Below are 19,068 nucleotides of genomic sequence, written 5' to 3' on the forward strand. Positions count from 1 at the left end.
CCCCTCCTCTCTCTCCCCAGAGAGACTCATTTTAGAGGCAGGTCCCCCCTCCTCTCTCTCCCCAGAGAGACTCATTTTAGAGGCAGGTCCCCCCTCCTCTCTCTCCCCAGAGAGACTCATTTTAGAGCACTGACCCCTGTAAACAGAGATCCAGCATGTTGGTTGTGGTCAACACAGTGTCCCCTAAACAGAGATCCAGCATGTTGGTTGTGGTCAACACAGTGTCCCCTAAACAGAGATCCAGCATGTTGGTTGTGGTTAACACAGTGACAACTAAACAGAGATCCAGCATGTTGGTTGTGGTTAACACAGTGACAACTAAACAGAGATCCAGCATGTTGGTTGTGGTTAACACAGTAACAACTAAACAGAGATCCAACATGTTGGTTGTGGTCAACACAGTGACAACTAAACAGAGATCCAGCATGTTGGTTGTGGTTAACACAGTGACAACTAAACAGAGATCCAACATGTTGGTTGTGGTCAACACAGTGACAACTAAACAGAGATCCAGCATGTTGGTTGTGGTCAACACAGTGACAACTAAACAGAGATCCAACATGTTGGTTGTGGTTAACACAGTGACAACTAAACAGAGATCCAGCATGTTGGTTGTGGTCAACACAGTGACAACTAATTATTGATTGCCAATTGTTCTCATGTATTCATTATCTCCTTGAGAAATAAAACATTTACTAACAGACATAGAAACAGTCAGGTGATTTAAAGCAATCACATTAATATGTAGTTGTGACATTTAATCTCCATGGTAACTGTCAATAATAATAATAAGTCACTGTTTGTTAAGGTAGTTATAGACAGAACAACAACAATAATAATAATAATAATAATAATAATTTTAACAACAATAATAATAATAATAATATTAATAATAATAAGTCCCTGTTTGTTAAGGTAGTTATAGACAGTACAGCAACACAAGGCCATGTCTCACACGTATTTGTATTCAATAACAGTAGACTATTTATTGTCTTTCAATCTGTTCTTTTCTAAAAGTATCTGAGAATGTAGACAGAAGGGCTAAAACAGACATGATTGATCTGAGGGGGAAATTGTTGATCCATTCAGAAAGTTTTTTTTTGCATCAAGTGAGAGTTGTTATATTATGTAAAGTAGACTAGGTTATAATGTATAATAGCAGTTTGTTAGTGATATGCAGATCAAGGTCTATACCTCGGCTATAGCCTACATATCATAGATGACCAGTCTAAACCTGTTCAGATCAACATAATGTTATAGTCCTACCAGTAGCAGGACAGAGAATGTACTGTATATAACCTACATATCATAGATGACCAGTCTAAACCTGTTCAGATCAACATAATGTTATAGTCCTACCAGTAGCAGGACAGAGAATGTACTGTATATAACCTACATATCATAGATGACCAGTCTAAACCTGTTCAGATCAGTTCACAGAGACCATCAGGTTTGTCAGCATGATAAGTGATCATAGCCTTATAATAGTTTGTAGGTAGTCTAGACCAACAGTACGAGAGTCTGCCCGTCTTTCCTACATACCAACACATTTATTCAATGTTACCGAGAAATATGTGCCACAGTTTCAAGAGCCATTTTTGTAACTGCGTAGACTACACACTTACTTTCACGTTCATATGAGGAAATCACAAAACTTCTGACAGTCACTGGTGCAGCCGCCTGTTTTCTTGCAGATGAAGCAGCTTTCACAGGCAACTCATTCAACCAGCCTAAACAACAGTAAATACAAGATGTCAAGTGGTCAAAAGTGAATCTCAATAGAGCCATATACATTAGAGGAGGGGTGTATTGCTGCAGATGTTGGATCTTAATTTGAGCCAGTTTGCTACACCAGGAAAATAATCCTGCAGAAAGAGGACATTTGAATTATTGTGTGGATTGTAATTAATGAACAGTTTTAAAATGGAAAAGTGGAATTTATCATCTTCAGAAACCTTTTCTAAAGTTTAATTACACTCAAATACACTACAAGTTTAGTTTTTCTGCAACAGGGTGATCAAATTAAGATCCTACATCTGTACAAAGTTTATGTCTTTATCTGAAAAGGGCAGTTTGAGTTATTAGCAATAACATTGCAACTGTCAGCTGATGTAAACCTCTGTGATTGGATGTTATAGACCCCCATACATATCCCCATGTACAATTATGTGTACAGATGTAGGATCTTAATTTGATCACCCCCCACTGCAGAATAACTTTCCAGCAATGCAGGAAATGTAAAACTTGTAGTGTATTTGAGGTTTAAAAAAGCTTCTGAAGTTTGTAATTTCCACTTAGAAATTTCAGACTTGAGTTTTCCTTACGAAAAATGTAGTAACCCCTACAAAAATGTCCATTAATTATAATTCACATAATAATTCACATTTTCTGTTGCTGCAGGAATATTTTCCTGCTGTAGTAAACTGGCTCAAATTAAGATCCTACATATGTACGTGCAAATGTACTTGGTGAATAAAGGTGATTGTGATTCTACAAAGGTTGAGTCTCTAGATTCCCTTGCTGTTCTGGAGAAATAATGAAATGGTTGTCATGGTGATTTAAACTGGGACCTGGTTATCTCCCAACTCTGATGTCATTTGTTACAATTCACCCTGTTGATAAAGGCAGCTACAAGGACGAACCCAGAACACAACTCTAAATCAACACTCACTGATATTATCCTAAAATCCTTTCACTCATATTGTGGTGTCTCTTCGTTTAACAGATAGTCTATGATATTAATATTGTAGCAAACAGTGGTGCAGGGCAGTGAACCCAGGTCGCTGGTGAACAAGGAAAACACCCGATCCATCGCACAAATAGGGTTAAACCAGTATTTATTTATTTATTTATTTTACTAGGCAAGTCAGTTAAGAACAAATTCTTATTTTCAATGATGGCTTAGGAACAGTGGGTTAACTGCCTTGTTCAGGGGTAAACAACTGATTTTTACCTTGTCAGCTCAGGGATTTGATCTTGCAGCCTTTCGGTTACCAATCCAACGCTCTAACTAACCACTAGAGCGTTGGAGCGCAGCTACCTGCCGCCCCAAGTAGGGTTAACCCAGTATCAGTATTAATAGGGTTAACCCAGTATCAGTATCAATAGGGTTAACCCAGTATCAGTATCAATAGGGTTAACCCAGTATCAGTATCAATAGGGTTAACCCAGTATCAGTATTAATAGTGTTAACCCAGTATCAGTATCAATAGGGTTAACCCAGTATCAGTATCAATAGGGTTAACCCAGTATCAGTATCAATGGTGTAACCCAGTATCAGTATCAATAGGTTACCTCAGTATCAGTATTAATAGTGTTAACCCAGTATCAGTATTAATAGGGGTTAACCCAGTATCAGTATCAATAGGGTTAACCCAGTATCAGTATCAATAGGGTTAACCCAGTATCAGTATTAATAGTGTTAACCCAGTATCAGTATCAATAGGGTTAACCCAGTATCAGTATCAATAGGGTTAACCCAGTATCAGTATCAATAGTGTTAACCCAGTATCAGTATCAATAGGGTTAACCCAGTATCAGTATTAATATGTGTTAACCCAGTATCAGTATCAATAGTGTTAACCCAGTATCAGTATCAATAGTGTTAACCCAGTATCAGTATCAATAGTGTTAACCCAGTATCAGTATCAATAGTGTTAACCCAGTATCAGTATAAATAGTGTTAACCCAGTATCAGTATCAATAGGGTTAACCCAGTATCAGTATCAATAGTGTTAACCCAGTATCAGTATCAATAGTGTTAACCCAGTATCAGTATCAATAGTGTTAACCCAGTATCAGTATCAATAGGGTTAACCAGTATCAGTATCAATAGTGTTAACCCAGTATCAGTATCAATAGGGTTAACCCAGTATCAGTATCAATAGGGTTAACCCAGTATCAGTATCAATAGGGTTAACCCAGTATCAGTATCAATAGGGTTAACCCAGTATCAGTATCAATAGGGTTAACCCAGTATCAGTATCAATAGGGTTAACCCAGTATCAGTATCAATAGGGTTAACCCAGTATCAGTATCAATAGGGTTAACCCAGTATCAGTATAATAGGGTTAACCCAGTATCAGTATCAATAGGGTTAACCCAGTATCAGTATCAATAGGGTTAACCCAGTATCAGTATCAATAGGGTTAACCCAGTATCAGTATCAATAGGGTTAACCCAGTATCAGTATTAATAGGGTTAACCCAGTATCAGTATTACTAGTGTTAACCCAGTATCATTATTAATAGGGTTAACCCAGTATCAGTATCAATAGGGTTAACCCAGAATCAGTATCAATAGTGTTAACACAGTATCAGTATCAATAGGGTTAACCCAGTATCAGTATCAATAGGGTTAACCCAGTATCAGTATCAATAGGGTTAACCCAGTATCAGTATTAATAGGGTTAACCCAGTATCAGTATCAATAGGGTTAACCCAGTATCAGTATCAATAGTGTTAACACAGTATCAGTATCAATAGTGTTAACCCAGTATCAGTATCAATAGGGTTAACCCAGTATCAGTATTAATAGTGTTAACCCAGTATCAGTATTAATAGGGTTAACCCAGTATCAGTATCAATAGGGTTAACCCAGTATCAGTGTTAATAGTGTTAACCCAGTATCAGTATCAATAGGGTTAACCCAGTATCAGTGTTAATAGTGTTAACCCAGTATCAGTATCAATAGGGTTAACCCAGTATCAGTGTTAATAGTGTTAACCCAGTATCAGTATAAATAGGGTTAACCCAGTATCAGTATCAATAGGGTTAACCCAGTATCAGTATCAATAGTGTTAACCCAGTATCAGTATTAATAGTGTTAACCCAGTATCAGTATTAATAGTGTTAACCCAGTATCAGTATAAACAGGGTTAACCAAGTATCAGTATCTATAGTGTTAACCCAGTATCAGTATCAATAGTGTTGACCCAGTATCAGTATCAATAGTGTTAACCCAGTATCAGTATTAATAGTGTTAACCCAGTATCAGTATCAATAGTGTTAACCCAGTATCAGTATAAATAGTGTTAACCCAGTATCAGTATCAGTAGGGTTAACCCAGTATCAGTGTTAATAGTGTTAACCCAGTATCAGTATCAATAGTGTTAACCCAGTATCAGTATAAATAGTGTTAACCCAGTATCAGTATCAGTAGGGTTAACCCAGTATCAGTATAAATAGTGTTAACCCAGTATCAGTATCAGTAGGGTTAACCCAGTATCAGTATCAGTAGTGTTAACCCAGTATCAGTATAAATAGTGTTAACCCAGTATCAGTATCAGTAGGGTTAACCCAGTATCAGTATCAATAGGGTTAACCCAGTATCAGTATCAGTAGGGTTAACCCAGTATCAGTATCAATAGGGTTAACCCAGTATCAGTATTACTAGTGTTAACCCAGTATCAGTATTAATAGTGTTAACCCAGTATCAGTATCAATAGTGTTAACCCAGTATCAGTATCAATAGTGTTAACCCAGTATCAGTATTAATAGTGTTAACCCAGTATCAGTATTAATAGTGTTAACCCAGTATCAGTATTAATAGTGTTAACCCAGTATCAGTGTTAATAGTGTTAACCCAGTATCAGTATCAATAGTGTTAACCCAGTATCAGTATCAATAGGGTTAACCCAGTATCAGTATCAATAGGGTTAACCCAGTATCAGTATCAATAGGGTTAACCCAGTATCAGTATCAATAGGGTTAACCCAGTATCAGTATCAATAGGGTTAACCCAGTATCAGTATCAATAGTGTTAACCCAGTATCAGTATTAATAGTGTTAACCCAGTATCAGTGTTAATAGGGTTAACCCAGTATCAGTATTAATAGTGTTAACCCAGTATCAGTGTTAATAGTGTTAACCCAGTATCAGTATCAATAGGGTTAACCCAGTATCAGTATTAATAGGGTTAACCCAGTATCAGTATTAATAGTGTTAACCCAGTATCAATAGGGTTAACCCAGTATCAGTATTAATAGGGTTAACCCAGTATCAGTATCAATAGTGTTAACCCAGTATCAGTATCAATAGGGTTAACCCAGTATCAGTATTAATAGTGTTAAACCAGTATCAGTATTAATAGTGTTAACCCAGTATCAGTATTAATAGTGTTAACACAGTATCAGTGTTAATAGGGTTAACCCAGTATCAGTATTAATAGTGTTAACCCAGTATCAGTATCAATAGGGTTAACCCAGTATCAGTATTAATAGTGTTAACCCAGTATCAGTATCAATAGGGTTAACCCAGTATCAGTATCAATAGGGTTAACCCAGTATCAGTATTAATAGTGTTAACCCAGTATCAGTATCAATAGGGTTAACCCAGTATCAGTATCAATAGGGTTAACCCAGTATCAGTATTAATAGTGTTAACCCAGTATCAGTATCAATAGTGTTAACCCAGTATCAGTATTAATAGGGTTAACCCAGTATCAGTATTAATAGTGTTAACCCAGTATCAGTATTAATAGGGTTAACCCAGTATCAGTATTAATAGTGTTAACCCAGTATCAGTATCAATAGTGTTAACCCAGTATCAGTATTAATAGTGTTAACCCAGTATCAGTATTAATAGTGTTAACCCAGTATCAGTATAAATAGTGTTAACCCAGTATCAGTATCAATAGTGTTAATCCAGTATCAGTATAGTGTTAACCCAGTATCAGTATCAATAGGGTTAACCCAGTATCAGTATCAATAGTGTTAACCCAGTATCAGTATTAATAGTGTTAACCCAGTATCAGTATAAATAGTGTTAACCCAGTATCAGTATTAATAGGGTTAACCCAGTATCAGTATAAATAGTGTTAACCCAGTATCAGTATCAATAGTGTTAACCCAGTATCAGTATCAATAGGGTTAACCCAGTATCAGTATCAATAGTGTTAACCCAGTATCAGTATTAATAGTGTTAACCCAGTATCAGTATTAATAGTGTTAACCCAGTATCAGTATTAATAGGGTTAACCCAGTATCAGTATAAATAGTGTTAACCCAGTATCAGTATCAATAGGGTTAACCCAGTATCAGTATCAATAGTGTTAACCCAGTATCAGTATTAATAGGGTTAACCCAGTATCAGTATTAATAGGGTTAACCCAGTATCAGTATCAATAGTGTTAACCCAGTATCAGTATTAATAGGGTTAACCCAGTATCAGTATTAATAGTGTTAACCCAGTATCAGTATTAATAGGGTTAACCCAGTATCAGTATCAATAGTGTTAACCCAGTATCAGTATTAATAGTGTTAACCCAGTATCAGTATCAATAGGGTTAACCCAGTATCAGTATCAATAGTGTTAACCCAGTATCAGTATTAATAGGGTTAACCCAGTATCAGTATCAATAGGGTTAACCCAGTATCAGTATCAATAGGGTTAACCCAGTTTCAGTATCAATAGGGTTAACCCAGTATCAGTATCAATAGTGTTAACCCAGTATCAGTATCAATAGGGTTAACCCAGTATCAGTATCAATAGGGTTAACCCAGTATCAGTATCAATAGTGTTAACCCAGTATCAGTATCAATAGTGTTAACCCAGTATCAGTATTAATAGTGTTAACCCAGTATCAATAGTGTTAACCCAGTATCAATAGTGTTAACCCAGTATCAGTATCAATAGGGTTAACCCAGTATCAGTATTAATAGGGTTAACCCAGTATCAGTATTAATAGGGTTAACCCAGTATCAGTATTAATAGTGTTAACCCAGTATCAGTATCAATAGTGTTAACCCAGTATCAGTATCAATAGTGTTAACCCAGTATCAGTATCAATAGTGTTAACCCAGTATCAGTATTAATAGGGTTAACCCAGTATCAGTATTAATAGGGTTAACCCAGTATCAGTATTAATAGGGTTAACCCAGTATCAGTATTAATAGTGTTAACCCAGTATCAGTATCAATAGTGTTAACCCAGTATCAGTATCAATAGTGTTAACCCAGTATCAGTATCAATAGTGTTAACCCAGTATCAGTATTAATAGGGTTAACCCAGTATCAATATCAATAGTGTTAACCCAGTATCAGTATCAATAGTGTTAACCCAGTATCAGTATCAATAGTGTTAACCCAGTATCAGTATCAATAGGGTTAACCCAGTATCAGTATCAATAGTGTTAACCCAGTATCAGTATCAATAGGGTTAACCCAGTATCAGTATTAATAGGGTTAACCCAGTATCAGTATCAATAGTGTTAACCCAGTATCAGTATTACTAGTGTTAACCCAGTATCAGTATTAATAGTGTTAACCCAGTATCAGTATCAATAGTGTTAACCCAGTATCAGTATCAATAGTGTTAACCCAGTATCAGTATTAATAGTGTTAACCCAGTATCAGTATTAATAGTGTTAACCCAGTATCAGTATTAATAGTGTTAACCCAGTATCAGTGTTAATAGTGTTAACCCAGTATCAGTATCAATAGTGTTAACCCAAGTAATCAGTATCAATAGGGTTAACCCAGTATCAGTATCAATAGGGTTAACCCAGTATCAGTATCAATAGGGTTAACCCAGTATCAGTATCAATAGGGTTAACCCAGTATCAGTATCAATAGGGTTAACCCAGTATCAGTATCAATAGGGTTAACCCAGTATCAGTATCAATAGGGTTAACCCAGTATCAGTATCAATAGTGTTAACCCAGTATCAGTATTAATAGTGTTAACCCAGTATCAGTGTTAATAGGGTTAACCCAGTATCAGTATTAATAGTGTTAACCCAGTATCAGTGTTAATAGTGTTAACCCAGTATCAGTATCAATAGGGTTAACCCAGTATAAGTATTAATAGGGTTAACCCAGTATCAGTATTAATAGTGTTAACCCAGTATCAATAGGGTTAACCCAGTATCAGTATTAATAGGGTTAACCCAGTATCAGTATCAATAGTGTTAACCCAGTATCAGTATCAATAGGGTTAACCCAGTATCAGTATTAATAGTGTTAAACCAGTATCAGTATTAATAGTGTTAACCCAGTATCAGTATTAATAGTGTTAACACAGTATCAGTGTTAATAGGGTTAACCCAGTATCAGTATTAATAGTGTTAACCCAGTATCAGTATCAATAGGGTTAACCCAGTATCAGTATTAATAGTGTTAACCCAGTATCAGTATCAATAGGGTTAACCCAGTATCAGTATCAATAGGGTTAACCCAGTATCAGTATTAATAGTGTTAACCCAGTATCAGTATCAATAGGGTTAACCCAGTATCAGTATCAATAGGGTTAACCCAGTATCAGTATTAATAGTGTTAACCCAGTATCAGTATCAATAGTGTTAACCCAGTATCAGTATTAATAGGGTTAACCCAGTATCAGTATTAATAGTGTTAACCCAGTATCAGTATTAATAGGGTTAACCCAGTATCAGTATTAATAGTGTTAACCCAGTATCAGTATCAATAGTGTTAACCCAGTATCAGTATTAATAGTGTTAACCCAGTATCAGTATTAATAGTGTTAACCCAGTATCAGTATAAATAGTGTTAACCCAGTATCAGTATTAATAGTGTTAATCCAGTATCAGTATAGTGTTAACCCAGTATCAGTATCAATAGGGTTAACCCAGTATCAGTATCAATAGTGTTAACCCAGTATCAGTATTAATAGTGTTAACCCAGTATCAGTATAAATAGTGTTAACCCAGTATCAGTATTAATAGGGTTAACCCAGTATCAGTATAAATAGTGTTAACCCAGTATCAGTATCAATAGTGTTTACCCAGTATCAGTATCAATAGGGTTAATGTCACGGTTGTCGTTGGTGAATGAGGACCAAAATGCAGCAGGTACGTGTATGCTCATATTTAGATTTATTCACTTACAAAACCACTGAATACAAAATAACAAAACCACTAGAACAAACGAACAACTAACAGTCTGGCAAAGCCTAGGGCTGAACACAGAACAATCACCCACAAAACACAAACACAAACACACCCTCATTTATGAGACTCTCAATCAAAGGCAGATAGAAAACACCTGCCTTCAACTGAGAGTCCCAACATCAATTCACCAGACATAGAAACAGACATACTAGACTCCACATAGAAATACCTAAACATAAACCAACACCCGGAATTACTAAAACAAACACCCTTAAACCAAACACACCACCCTGAACCACAAAACAAATACCCTCTGTCACGCCCTGACCAAACTACAAAACAATTAACCTTATATACTGGCCAGGACGTGACAGTTAACCCAGTATCAGTATCAATAGTGTTAACCCAGTATCAGTATTAATAGTGTTAACCCAGTATCAGTATTAATAGTGTTAACCCAGTATCAGTATTAATAGGGTTAACCCAGTATCAGTATCAATAGTGTTAATCCAGTATCAGTATAGTGTTAACCCAGTATCAGTATCAATAGGGTTAACCCAGTATCAGTATCAATAGTGTTAACCCAGTATCAGTATTAATAGTGTTAACCCAGTATCAGTATAAATAGTGTTAACCCAGTATCAGTATTAATAGGGTTAACCCAGTATCAGTATAAATAGTGTTAACCCAGTATCAGTATCAATAGTGTTAACCCAGTATCAGTATCAATAGGGTTAACCCAGTATCAGTATCAATAGTGTTAACCCAGTATCAGTATTAATAGTGTTAACCCAGTATCAGTATTAATAGTGTTAACCCAGTATCAGTATTAATAGGGTTAACCCAGTATCAGTATAAATAGTGTTAACCCAGTATCAGTATCAATAGGGTTAACCCAGTATCAGTATCAATAGTGTTAACCCAGTATCAGTATTAATAGGGTTAACCCAGTATCAGTATTAATAGGGTTAACCCAGTATCAGTATCAATAGTGTTAACCCAGTATCAGTATTAATAGGGTTAACCCAGTATCAGTATTAATAGTGTTAACCCAGTATCAGTATTAATAGGGTTAACCCAGTATCAGTATCAATAGTGTTAACCCAGTATCAGTATTAATAGTGTTAACCCAGTATCAGTATCAATAGGGTTAACCCAGTATCAGTATCAATAGTGTTAACCCAGTATCAGTATTAATAGGGTTAACCCAGTATCAGTATCAATAGGGTTAACCCAGTATCAGTATCAATAGGGTTAACCCAGTTTCAGTATCAATAGGGTTAACCCAGTATCAGTATCAATAGTGTTAACCCAGTATCAGTATCAATAGGGTTAACCCAGTATCAGTATCAATAGGGTTAACCCAGTATCAGTATCAATAGTGTTAACCCAGTATCAGTATCAATAGTGTTAACCCAGTATCAGTATTAATAGTGTTAACCCAGTATCAATAGTGTTAACCCAGTATCAATAGTGTTAACCCAGTATCAGTATCAATAGGGTTAACCCAGTATCAGTATTAATAGGGTTAACCCAGTATCAGTATTAATAGGGTTAACCCAGTATCAGTATTAATAGTGTTAACCCAGTATCAGTATCAATAGTGTTAACCCAGTATCAGTATCAATAGTGTTAACCCAGTATCAGTATCAATAGTGTTAACCCAGTATCAGTATTAATAGGGTTAACCCAGTATCAGTATTAATAGGGTTAACCCAGTATCAGTATTAATAGGGTTAACCCAGTATCAGTATTAATAGTGTTAACCCAGTATCAGTATCAATAGTGTTAACCCAGTATCAGTATCAATAGTGTTAACCCAGTATCAGTATCAATAGTGTTAACCCAGTATCAGTATTAATAGGGTTAACCCAGTATCAATATCAATAGTGTTAACCCAGTATCAGTATCAATAGTGTTAACCCAGTATCAGTATCAATAGTGTTAACCCAGTATCAGTATCAATAGGGTTAACCCAGTATCAGTATCAATAGTGTTAACCCAGTATCAGTATCAATAGGGTTAACCCAGTATCAGTATTAATAGGGTTAACCCAGTATCAGTATCAATAGTGTTAACCCAGTATCAGTATTAATAGTGTTAACCCAGTATCAGTATCAATAGTGTTAACCCAGTATCAGTATCAATAGGGTTAACCCAGTATCAGTATTAATAGTGTTAACCCAGTATCAGTATTAATAGTGTTAACCCAGTATCAGTATCAATAGTGTTAACCCAGTATCAGTATTAATAGTGTTAACCCAGTATCAGTATCAATAGGGTTATCCCTATAGCTGCAATGGGAATTGTAACCTTGCTCACACTGCCCCCTATAAAAGCAATTCCTGTGCTTCGACTACTCAGACCCCTCACACATCCGTTCCATTCTGATGACCTCACAGACACCATACCACTTCTGACACCAATGTAGCAAACAGCTGGGCAGGGAAGTGAACCCAGGTCGCACATGTAAAAGGCCAACAACCTACGCATCGCGCCATTGGCACCAATTGGGTCACTTGGTTGGAATTGTGAAGTGGCTCATATAGCGAGGATCACTGCACTATAGAGGAACTATAATACAATTACATTATCATATGAAATGTAGAGGATCACTACATTATAGAGGGACTATGATACCATTACATTATCATATGAAATGTAGAGGATCACTACATTATAGAGGGACTATGATACCATTACATTATCATATGAAATGTAGAGGATCACTACACTATAGTGGAACTATGATACCATTACATTATCATATGAAATGTTAAATGTAGAAGTACACATCTGATGACCTCACAGACACCATACCACTTCTGATGGCCTCACAGACACCATACCACTTCTGATGGCCTCACAGACACCATACCACTTTTGACACCAATGTAGCAAACAGCTGGGCAGGGAAGCGAACCCAGGTCGCACATGTAAAAGGCCAACAACCTACGCATCGCGCCATTGGCACCAATTGGGTCACTTGGTTGGAATTGTGAAGTGGCTCATATAGCGAGGATCACTGCACTATAGAGGAACTATAATACAATTACATTATCATATGAAATGTAGAGGATTAAAGGATTCACTTGAAACTTCATTGCGATTTTTTTCTGTTCTGTTGTGTATATTCTGATGGGTGAGGTCTGAGCTGGAATGTGCAGCTAACTGAAGCTGTCTAGCTTTAGAAAACCAGTATATCAAGCCTGTATCATAGTATACCCCTCAGGCTACGTTCAGGTTTCAGCAAGAGGCAGGTATCAACATGCCGAGTCGTAGGCGACAACCTGGGTTGTATTCATCAGTTTACTCCACAGCCAACAGTTTTAAGATGTTAAATAAAACATAAACCGTTTACTCTGAACGCTGTACAATGTGACCTAAACGGTTTCTGTTGCCAAACGTTTTGCTACGGTGGACACTAATGAATACACACAAACTGTTTTGAGGAAGGGTAAGTTGTTGTTAGGCTCTCGAACAATATTTATTTGTCTCTCTTTCACACAACATACCTTCCTGAGTGAAAAGAGTTAACTGTAGATTATAAAGAGAACATGTTTGTTTGTTGCTTGTTGTTTTTTAAGCCTGTTTTGAGAAGACAAGTCTATAGACCTATGATACAGTACACTCTTAGAATAAAGGGTTCCAAACGGGTCCTCCGGCCGTCCCCGTAGGAGAACGCTTTTGGGTTCCAGGTAGAACCCTTCTGGCTTCCATGTAGAACCCTCTGTGGAAAGGGTTCTTCACGGAACCCAGAAGGGTTCTAACCTAGTACCAAATAAAGGGTTCTACAAAGGGTTCTCCTATGGTGACAGCCAAAGAACCATTTTAGATTGTAGATAGTGTAGGAGTGATCACCCTGGAGCACACAGATGGGCACAGAACTGATTCACCCCACGCATCTAATTTATATCAAAAACATTTTAAGGAGAGTAGGACTATTATAACACTGTCCACCAAAAATATCATCAACTATATGAATACACATAACAATATCATCAACTATATGAATACACATAACAATATCATCAACTATATGAATACACATAATATCATCAACTATATGAATACACACAACAATATCATCAACTATATGAATACACATAACAATATCACCAACTATATTAATACACATAACAATATCATCAACTATATGAATACACATAACAATATCATCAACTATATTAATACATATAACAATATCATCAACTATATGAATACACATAACAATATCATCAACTATATGAATACACATAATATCATCAACTATATGAATACACATAACAATATCATCAACTATATGAATACACATAACAATATCATCAACTATATGAATACACATAACAATATCATCAACTATATGAATACACACAACAATACCATCAACTATATGAATACACACAACAATACCATCAACTATATTAATACACATCATCAACTATATTAATACACATAACAATATCATCAACTATATGAATACACATAACAATATCATCAACTATATGAATACACATAACAATATCATCAACTATATGAATAAACATAACAATATCATCAACTATATTAATACACATAACAATATCATCAACTATATGAATACACATAACAATATCATCAACTATATTAATACACATAACAATCGTCGTCTTACCTTTTATCTCTCAATAGAAACAGAGTCTGAATGATCATTCGGTCGCTGAAAGTTACTTTCGTTTGCTCTGCTCATTTACATATCAGGTTCTACCTGTTCTCTCTCCGAGTCCCTCTCTCTTTACAGCTCTTACAATGTGCCTTGGCATACATTCTACAACTGTCTGGAAGTCTATTGGAGGGATGTGACACCATTCTTCCACAATAAATTTGATCATTTGGTGTTTTGTTGATGGTGGTGTTCTATTGTGTTGAGACCTGGTGACTGAGATGGCCGTGGTATATTGTGAAACATCAGCAAGTTCAGCAGTCTTCATCACTGAAGCTCCTGTCAAACATGCCCCAACAATCACCAATCGTTAAGCTCTTATAGAGCAGGGTCACAGTCTCTCCTGGTAGCAACTCCTCTCTCTCCCCAGGGGTAGCAGCTCCTCTCTCTCCCCAGGGGTAGCAGCTCCTCTCTCTCCCCAGGGGTAGCAGCTCCTCTCACCCCAGGGATAGCAGCTCCTCTCTCCCCAGGGGTAGCACCTCCACTCTCTCCCCAGGGGTAGCAGCTCCTCTCTCCCCAGGGGTAGCACCTCCTCTGTCCCCTAGGATTTGAAGACATTGGTGGCTTAGCCCATAGCCAGTAGGGGGGTCAAGGACAGAATTTCAACAGCTAAATCCTTGAATACATCTAAAGTGTATTGCCAAAAAACACTCCACAACTTCAAACATAGACTCTGACCTGTCCAATGAGCCACACTGATTAAAGAATCCTACAACACCTAAACTCTCTCTCTCACACACACACACACAATGCAGTAATTAGAATCCCTATAGCAGCTTACTGATACAGTCTGCTGTGTGCTCTCCCCTCCTCTGCCTCTCTCCATCACTTTCTCCGTGTCTTGTCTGGTGTCTCTCTCCATCACTTTCTCCGTGTCTTGTCTGGTGTCTCTCTCCATCACTTTCTCTGTGTTTTGTCTGGTGTCTCTCTCCATCACTTTCTCTGTGTCATCTGTTGCTGTCTCTGTGTATTGTCTGGTGTCTCTCTCCATCACTTTCTCTGTGTTTTGTCTGGTGTCTCTCTCCATCACTTTCTCTGTGTCATCTGTTGCTGTCTCTGTGTATTGTCTGGTGTCTCTCCATCATATCCTATTTTTCTGTTGCTGTCTCTGTGTCTTGTCTGGTGTCTCTCTCCTTCATATCCTATTCTTCTGTTGCTGTCTCTGTGTCTTGTCTGGTGTCTCTCTCCTTCATATCCTACTCTTCTGTTGCTGTCTCTGTGTCTTGTTTGGTGTCTCTCTCCATCATAATCTATTCTTCTGTTGCTGTCTCTGTGTCTTGTTTGGTGTCTCTCTCCGTCACTGGAAAAATTAATACAATACAACATTCACATGACAACACAACTACATAACACCATTAAATACAGTTGGTTACTACAATACAACATTCACAACATGACAACACAACTACATAACACCATTAAATACAGTTGGTTACTACAATACAACATTCACAACATGACAACACAACTACATAACACCTTTAAATACAGTTGGTTACTACAATACAACATTCACAACATGACAACACAACTACATAACACCATTAAATACAGTTGGTTACTACAATACAACATTCACAACATTCACAACATGACAACACAACTACATAACACCATTAAATACAGTTGAGGGTTACTACAATACAACATTCACAACATGACAACACAACTACATAACACCATTAAATACAGTTGGTTACTACAATACAACATTCACAACATGACAACACAACTACATATCACCATTAAATACAGTTGGAATGTTGGAACTCTCAAACTGTTTCCATCAAACAGAAAAACAACAAGAAAGCTGAGTCCACACATTTAGATTTCTACATAGTGCACTTTGCTTGTTCATTACCCAGACAGCTGTTTAAGGTCATACCAAGTGTAGTATCAGTATTTTAGTGGGCATAGGTCAGATCATTGGTCATGGTTGATATGCATGGACTAGAAAACAAACTTTAAGGCCATGTTTTTCAGATTCACTGTTTGTGTAGATGCTGTTTGTCTTTTCTAGGGCAGTAGTTCAGGTGGCTGTTTGTGTAGACTGCTCCTTGTCTTTGTAGGACAGTAGTTCAGGTGGCTGTATGTGTAGACTGCTGTTTGTCTTTGTAGGGCAGTAGTTCAGGTGGCTACCCTTGCTCTTAGTCTGCCTCCTCTCTCCTATCGCCATAGGTACACCTTCCTGAAAACAATGACTCCATACTTTGCTGAAACCTGTTCTGCCAGTTTATGTCCTTAAAGATGTTCCATTGTGGTTACCCAAAAAGATGACAAGATAATTCACACATTCATCATCCAGCTCAGGTATTTGAACCAGTGTCCTTTCGGTTATTGGCCCAACACTCTAATCGCAAGCAATCTGACCAGTTTAATCACTGAAATGTGATACAAAATGATGCAACGGTGTGCTTTAGGACCATGTGGACACCTCCTAGTGGTGGGGTTATTAGGAGTGTGTATCAGACCATGTGGACACCTCCTAGTGGTGGGGTTGTTAGGAGTGTGTATCAGACCATGTGGACACCTCCTAGTGGTGGGGTTGTTAGGAGTGTTTATCAGACCATGTGGACACCTCCTAGTGGTCTGGTTGTTAGGAGTGTTTATCAGACCCTGTGGACACCTCCTAGTGGTGGGGTTGTTAGGAGTGTTTATCAGACCATGTGGACACCTCCTAGTGGTGGGGTTGTTAGGAGTGTTTATCAGACCATGTGGACACCTCCTAGTGGTGGGGTTGTGAGGAGTGTTTATCAGACCATGTGGACACCTCCTAGTGGTGGGGTTGTTAGGAGTGTTTATCAGACAATGTGGACACTGCTGCATGTTGATACAGGTGATAATGTAGATAGACAAACACCATGCTTCAGCCTATGTATTTATAGCCACTATGCTGCATCCGTTGGGTTGCAGGTGATAATGCTTATTGCTAATAGCTGATAATAGACCATCCATACAGGTTTGTTGGTCCAATATGTTAAAATCATTTTACATTTTTACCAATATATTATTAGGCTCATTTCTAGAGGTGGAAATTATATTTTAGATGGTGTCAGCATCATTTTATTTTGATACATTCTGGAGTAGAATGTACTTTCATTTGGTCACCAGAACTGAGTATCTCAGAACAGAGCTTCTCAAAAAGTATCCCCAGGAGGAAGGGGACTGGAATTGGTCAAATGAACAGTTTAATACATTTACAAAGTGATCCTGTCACGTCCTGACCATAGTAAGTTGTCATTTTCTATGGTAGAGTAGGTCAGGGCGTGACAGGGGGTGTTTTTGGTTTTGTTCTATGTTTCTATTTCTATGTTTATTCTAGTTTTCTATTTGGGTTGGGTTGGGTTTTTTGGCATGACCTCCAATTAGAGGCAGCTGGTTGTTGTTGTCTCTAATTGGAGGCCATATTTAGTTGATGTTTGTTTCACTTGTGTTTTGTGGATGATTATCTTTTGAGTAGTGGGTTTACCTCTCTGCGTCACGGTTTGTTGTTTTTTGTATATTTAGTTTATTTATGTATTGCCTTCAGTTTCACAGTTATAATAAATATGTGGAAAACAAACGCTGCATCTTGGTCCGCTTCTTCAGACAGCCGTGACAGATCCTTTATCCCTATCTCAGTTTAATACATTTACAAAAGTAGTCCTCTCCTCTATCCCTATCACAGTTTAATACATTTACAGAGTGAACCTCTATCACAGTTTAATACATGTACAGAGTGATCCTCTATCACAGTTTAATACATTTACAGAGTGAACCTCTATCACAGTTTAATACATTTACAGAGTGAACCTCTATCACAGTTTAATACATTTACAGAGTGATCCTCTATCCCAGTTTAATACATTTACAGAGTGAACCTCTATCACAGTTTAATACATTTACAGAGTGATCCTCTATCACAGTTTAATACATGTACAGAGTGATCCTCTATCCCAGTTTAATACATTTACAGAGTGATTATCCCAGTTTAATACATTTACAGAGTGATCCTCTATCACAGTTTAATACATTTACAGAGTGATCCTCTATCACAGTTTAATACATTTACAGAGTGAACCTCTATCACAGTTTAATACATTTTTCAGAGTGATCCTCTATCCCTATCACAGTTTAATACATTTACAGAGTGAACCTCTATCACAGTTTAATCATTTACATAGTGAACCTCTATCACAGTTTAATACATTTACAGAGTGATCCTCTATCCCAGTTTAATACATTTACAGAGTGATCCTCTATCACAGTTTAATACATTTACATAGTGAGCCTCTATCACAGTTTAATACATTTACAGAGTGATCCTCTATCACAGTTTAATACATTTACAGAGTGATCTTCTATCCCAGTTTAATACATTTACAGAGTGAACCTCTATCACAGTTTAATACATTTACAGAGTGAACCTCTATCCCAGTTTAATACATTTACAGAGTGATCCTCTATCCCAGTTTAATACATTTACAGAGTGATCCTCTATCCCAGTTTAATACATTTACATAGTGGCGGCTGCAGGCCATG

The 19,068-nt window shown here is 37.1% G+C and overlaps 1 long non-coding RNA gene across 1 annotated transcript; it reads right to left on the reverse strand.

Moving 5' to 3' along the window:
• Nucleotides 1-119: 119 nt before the first annotated feature.
• LOC115186366 (uncharacterized) lies at nt 120-14,660 on the reverse strand. The gene is made up of 3 exons (XR_003875713.1): nt 14,500-14,660; nt 1,626-1,730; nt 120-136 (listed from the first exon to the last, which is right to left on the reverse strand). It is a non-coding gene; the product is annotated as an uncharacterized LOC115186366 (long non-coding RNA).
• Nucleotides 14,661-19,068: the final 4,408 nt, after the last annotated feature.

Source organism: Salmo trutta, unplaced genomic scaffold (assembly GCF_901001165.1).
Source record: "Salmo trutta unplaced genomic scaffold, fSalTru1.1, whole genome shotgun sequence".
NCBI classification, from domain to species: domain Eukaryota; kingdom Metazoa; phylum Chordata; class Actinopteri; order Salmoniformes; family Salmonidae; genus Salmo; species Salmo trutta.